This window comes from Neoarius graeffei, chromosome 17, assembly GCF_027579695.1.
Source record: "Neoarius graeffei isolate fNeoGra1 chromosome 17, fNeoGra1.pri, whole genome shotgun sequence".
Lineage (NCBI taxonomy): Eukaryota > Metazoa > Chordata > Actinopteri > Siluriformes > Ariidae > Neoarius > Neoarius graeffei.
Window position 1 is genome coordinate 54,074,406 of NC_083585.1, and position 6,000 is coordinate 54,080,405.

At 43.2% G+C, this 6,000-nt stretch overlaps 1 protein-coding gene across 2 annotated transcripts in view; it reads right to left on the minus strand.

Annotated features, from left to right (window-relative positions):
* Positions 1-5,456, minus strand: part of stard13b (StAR related lipid transfer domain containing 13b) — a 269,782-nt gene extending 264,326 nt beyond the window's left edge. For both annotated transcript variants that reach the window (XM_060897733.1, XM_060897732.1), the window contains exon 1: positions 5,364-5,456. The gene's annotated coding sequence lies outside the window, so the exon portion shown is untranslated. The remainder of the gene's footprint in view (positions 1-5,363) is intronic.
* Between the last annotated feature and the right edge of the window lie 544 nt (positions 5,457-6,000).

Sequence of the window (6,000 nt, forward strand, 5' to 3'; positions counted from 1 at the left end):
AAACATGAGTTAATTTTATCCCTAATTTATCCCCAGTGAGCACGCCTGTGGCAAGGAAAAACTCCCTCAGATGACATAAGGAAGAAACCTCGAGAGGAACCAGATCAAAATGGAGCCCATCCTCATCTGGGTGATAACAGATAGCATGATTATAAATAACTCGCTTCTATAACAGTGTCCTATAGAGTCACAAAATATAACTGTGTAACCAGAAAATTCATCATAGTTTTAACATGAAGTCTATTTTGTTGAAGTTATAAACTGTTCATTGATGGAAACTTGAGTGCAAAACTGTTCATGACATCCAACTGCAGTCCTAAAGTTAGCAAGTCAATTGTAGTCTTCAGGCATAAAAGCATTCCTGTAAGTGTCCAGAGCCGTCTTACAAGTGCAACTTTCGGCTGTCCATATGAGGACGTCCTCTACAGGAGCAATGTGATGAGACTCCAGCCAGAAGTAGGGCATCAGGATGGATCAGGCGAACCAACAGGGGAAGCAGTTGCAGAAAACCAAAGGCTTTGGAAAACGTCCTGTCTTTCTGGCTCCATCAAGGCTGAGAACAACAAGACACATTATGCCGACAAAAAATGCCGCCACCAAAAGCTCTGAGAACAACAGCGAGCAGCCAGCATTGGACCACCTCCTACTACCCTCTGCCCTCATTGTCCTCGACTGTTTCACTCACATCTTGGACTCTCAAGTCACCTCCACTTCAAGCACCCTGTGTTAGGACTGGGACTGTTTTGGCCTCTAGAGGCCGCTGTTATTTCCATCTTGTCATGTTTGTTTTGGCCTCTAGAGGCTGCCACTGTGTTTTTGTGTTTGTCTTGATTGCCTCTTTCCTGCCCCGCCTTATTCCTTAATTGTTTTGTGTATAAATACCCCTCTGTTTGTTCCCTTGTCACGGAGTCTTTTTCCTATGCTATTAGTGCTAGTTCCCTCTGTCCCATGTACCTTGCCTGTGTCTTAGTATTCTTGGTTTTGTTGCTTTCTTTTGGACTTGGTGGATTTTGTTTTGACCTTTGAATCTTATTAGCGTTTGAGTTTTTGCCTCTTCTTTTCTTAGTTGGATTTTGGACATTGAACCTTGGGATATTTTTTATTTTTGTATATCTTCTGAGCTTTGGATTATTCTTTTTGTTTTTCCCTTGGATTGTATATATTTTGTAAATAAACTTTTTGATACTTTTCTACTTCCGCCTCACGCCTCTGCACTTGAGTCATCCCCCTGGTGGCCTAGTAGGGGTTTGCTGGATTATCACACCAGTGAACCAGGTTCGAATCCCAGCAAAACCCTAACACCCTGCACCTTGATCTTGGAAAGGATACTCGACCTCGAGGTACAACAACGTGACGACGATCTGGTGTCATGACTTTGTAACAGTCAGTAAGTCTTCAGGACACAGCATTTTTGGCTTCCTGTTTTCTCTGGAACATGACAAGCTGGATTTTTTTTTCCCTAACAAAAAACTGTCAGAGAAAAAGAGAAAACACATTTAAATACCATAAGCGATAACAGAAACTAACCTGTCTTGTGGGGGCTCCAGGACATTAGACATAGCTATAAATGGATAAAAAGTATGAGTTGCTGTTCATTCGTTCATTAAGAAATAAAACCTTGTTGTTAAGGTTGGTTTAAGAGGAAAAAAACACTTTGAATATGGTGCTGTGAGTGAGAACAGTAACTCTCCTTCACACACAAATCCATTGTTGATTTATTAGCTCATCCAGCCGACAGGTAATGAGTTTATGTTCCGTGTGTCGTCCATCATCCATCAGGCGTCGTCCACATTTCACGAAAATCGCTTCTTCTCTCTCAATTCTTCACTGATTTTTATTGTTTTTGGCAGGAAGGTAGGTCTGCCTGATGTGCATATACTATAGCTTCTCCCCAAATTTGCATAATTGTAATTAATAATGAAGATATGGAGTAATTAATCAATCCCCAACGAGCAATTTCCACATAAATCGCTTCTTCTCCCTCAGTTCTTCACCGATTTTAATTCTTTCTGGCATGAAGGTAGGGGTACCTAGGGTGCATAGAACTTCTACCCAGATTTGCTTAATTACAATTATTAATGAAGTTATGGACTAATTAAGCCTTAATGCCTTAAGCAGTTCAACAAAAATCGTTTCTTCGCAGTCAATTTCTCGCCATTTTGGATTCTTTCTGGTAAATAGGTTCCTAGGGTGGATATCGCTTCTATATATAGCTTGTATATAGTGTATATAGCTTGCAACATTTCTTGCACAAGGTGGCCCACTTTAGATCGTTCCTTCTGGACTGGATGGGATCGGAGTGAGCTACGCCGTCATTGACGGTCTCGTTTTCCTCTAACAGAACACCTCTGAGTCTTTTATTCTTTATACATACAGATTGGGGGCGGCACGGTGGTGTAGTGGTTAGCGCTGTCGCCTCACAGCAAGAAGGTCCTGGGTTCGAGCCCCGGGGCCGGCGAGGGCCTTTCTGTGTGGAGTTTGCATGTTCTCCTCGTGTCCGCGTGGGTTTCCTCCGGGTGCTCCGGTTTCCCCCACAGTCCAAAGACATGCAGGTTAGGTTAACTGGTGACTCTAAATTGACCGTAGGTGTGAATGTGAGTGTGAATGGTTGTCTGTGTCTGTGTCAGCCCTGTGATGACCTGGCGACTTGTCCAGGGTGTACCCCGCCTTTCGCCCGTAGTCAGCTGGGATAGGCTCCAGCTTGCCTGCGACCCTGTAGAAGGATAAAGCGGCTAGAGATAATGAGATGAGATGAGACATACAGATTGGGATAATTGTTGTGACAAGGAGGAACACACCTTAGGATCGAATAAGGAAATTTGCAAGAAAACTCAGAACAAGAACCAGAGAGAGATCTCATGAGAAATGAGTATCAATCTGAACAAAACAAGGATGACGCTTTTGATTGGATTTTGTTTTCTTTTCACGCAAATGCTCTCCCAGCCCTAAACACAACTGTAAATGTTGTGAATTGTCACACAAATTGTTAAAAATTTGCAAAAATGTACTGTACAACTTTTTTTTTTTTGCAGAAACAGTTGCAAGTGGGGGCGGCACAGTGGTGTAGTGGTTAGCGCTGTCGCCTCACAGCAAGAAGGTCCGGGTTCGAGTCCCGTGGCCGGCGAGGGCCTTTCTGTGCGGAGTTTGCATGTTCTCCCCATGTCCGTGTGGGTTTCCTCCGGGTGCTCCGGTTTCCCCCACAGTCCAAAGACATGCAGGTTAGGTTAACTGGTGACTCTAAATTGACCGTAGGTGTGAATGTGAGTGTGAATGGTTGTCTGTGTCTATGTGTCAGCCCTGTGATGACCTGTCCAGGGTGTACCCCGCCTTTCGCCCGTAGTCAGCTGGGATAGGCTCCAGCTTGCCTGCGACCCTGTAGAACAGGATAAAGCGGCTAGAGATAATGAGATGAGATGAGTTGCAAGTGGACGGTGTCGAGGCCACGGTGGACATTTTGGAGCATCTTGTTCATTCATAAAGAGTACAGAGATTAATCTAAATCTTTAGAAAAGGAGGTATGGAGTCATGGATTCTCATTTTGTCTGCATCGTTTAGGAGTCAGAAAGGCATGGTGGAGATAAAGGATGTGAAAGTTTGCTGACTCAATCATGCATGAAGAAGGAGTGGAAAACGGGGAAAATCTTTCCTACATCTCTCTTCTGCCTTCATGCATTTTTGTCTGCGTCTGATATAGCGAATGTGAGAAAGGGCCAGCTGGCCAGGTCTTATCAAGCATGTACACACATGCACAAACGCACACACACACGTATACAGCCCCCGTGGAACGGAGAGGATAACACACCTCAGGGTTTTAACCTTCAGAAGCTGATAAGCGAGCAAGGCCAGAAGCAAGGTTACACACTCACACCCCTGAACTATCCCTCGTGTGTACGTGCATGCATACGAACCCTCTTATAGACAGCTCCATTATTTCATGAAAACAGACCTAACCTCAGCATTACAGTGTTTATACAACAAACACAGCACCCACCAGGAAGACTTTCTCTTTCCAAAGGAAATCACAAAGACGTTCCTCTTCCAGAGGAAACATTGGTTTAAGACTGATTAGATCCACTGAGTTCACCTCTTCCTCTACAGCCCCTCTTTCTAAAAAGAGTGAAAAAGGGCCTCCTTATTCACAGCTACAGAAAAGGGAAGGAAAGATCAGCCAAAACAGCCGAACGGAGGATGCCACTGCAGGAAGATCAGCAGGAATCGCATTTAACACACAATACCTCAGAGAAAGTCGCAGTTCCTCGAGTTCCTTCAGAATATCTGGATATAATGACATGCATACATATATATACACCGTATGAATGAACATATACAGCTCTGATTAGACTGCGATGATGCTGAATATCTCAGTCAGCTGCTAGTCAGGATATTTGTTCATAAATAATCTCAATAATTTGATATCAATAATCAAAGAAAACAAATCGTTTTGCATGAATATGCTTTAAAAAATGCATTTAAATGAAAATGACTACAGACTGAAATAGTCGATTTTTAAAAGATCTATTATTTTATCCCCACACATATCATAAGATGGATTTTGATCTGAAATTAATCGGCATGGTTTTTGCATAACGCTTATTTTGTGTGAGATTTTATGCAATATTTCCTTCAGGTGTTCTCCCCGTGTCCGCGTGGGTTTCCTCCGGGTGCTCCGGTTTCCCCCACAGTCCAAAGACATGCAGGTTAGGTTAACTGGTGGCTCTAAATTGAGCGTAGGTGTGAATGTGAGTGTGAATGGTTGTCTGTGTCTATGTGTCAGCCCTGTGATGACCTGGCGACTTGTCCAGGGTGTACCCCGCCTTTCGCCCGTAGTCAGCTGGGATAGGCTCCAGCTTGCCTGCGACCCTGTAGAAGGATAAAGCGGCTACAGATAATGAGATGAGATGAGATTTCCTTCAGGTTCAGGATAATTTATTGGTAGCCGTCGGTAGATTTGGTTTGCAGTTCAGAATAAAAATCATCCGCTGACACAGTTTCAGACACCACAGACAACAACAGGTCAAACAGGACAAAACGTGACTAAAGGATAATGGATCAGAACGACCAAAGTGCTCCAGTGCCAATCAAAATGTTAAATATGTAATAAATTTCAATAAAAACACTAAAATATACAACCAAACCCCAAAAATGAGAGCAATCGAAAAACTACGAGTCAAAAATAATGTGCAATAAATAAATATTTTCTTGTGTAATAACATTAAAATAAATAATAAATAATTCTTCGTGTTGAAATCAAATTTATTTGAGAAGGACAGTAAAATGGAAAGGAAGCTTCTCTTCGACAAACTTCTAGCCCTCAAACTAAAACCTGTTGAAAAGACAGAAATTTGAGTCAAATCTCACCTTACCTGCTGTTTACTTTGTGTCTGATCGTCCAGAGGTGGTTATAGTGAACCATTCAGGTGAGCACACACACACACGCACATGCACCGGTGTTTCTCCGTGCTTTGTGTGTGTGAGTGTGTGTGAGTGTGAGGACCAAGAGTGCTGTCATCACAGATTCCAGAGAATCGCCACAAGCAACACAAGGCTTCAGCATGCACTGACTAAGCCAAGAAGAGGAGGAGTGCAAAGCCAGCCAAGGAGTGTGTAAATGTGTGTATATGATGAGGAAGGGGAGGAACCTGCGTTCACGAGAGAGAGAGAGACAGAGAAAGAAAGAGAGAGAGTGCAAGCAATACTGTTGTGTAAACAAGCACTTCAGTGCGCTCAGTATATTCGGATGCAAATACAGCGTTGGAGTCGGTTGTGGGTGGAACCTGACGTTCTGATCAATGGGACTGAACTCCTACCCAAATGAACCGTGTGTTCTCACAAAGCCATGCAAAATACTGTACTTCACTTCCTTTTTGGACAAATTGTTTTGGGGGTTTTTAAGCTATGATTATGGTGCTACAGTATTTTGGCACCTCTTCTAAACTTATTTTTCAGTCTGTTATGTCATTCGTTCACGGGCGGCACAGTGGTGTAGTGGTTAGCACTGTC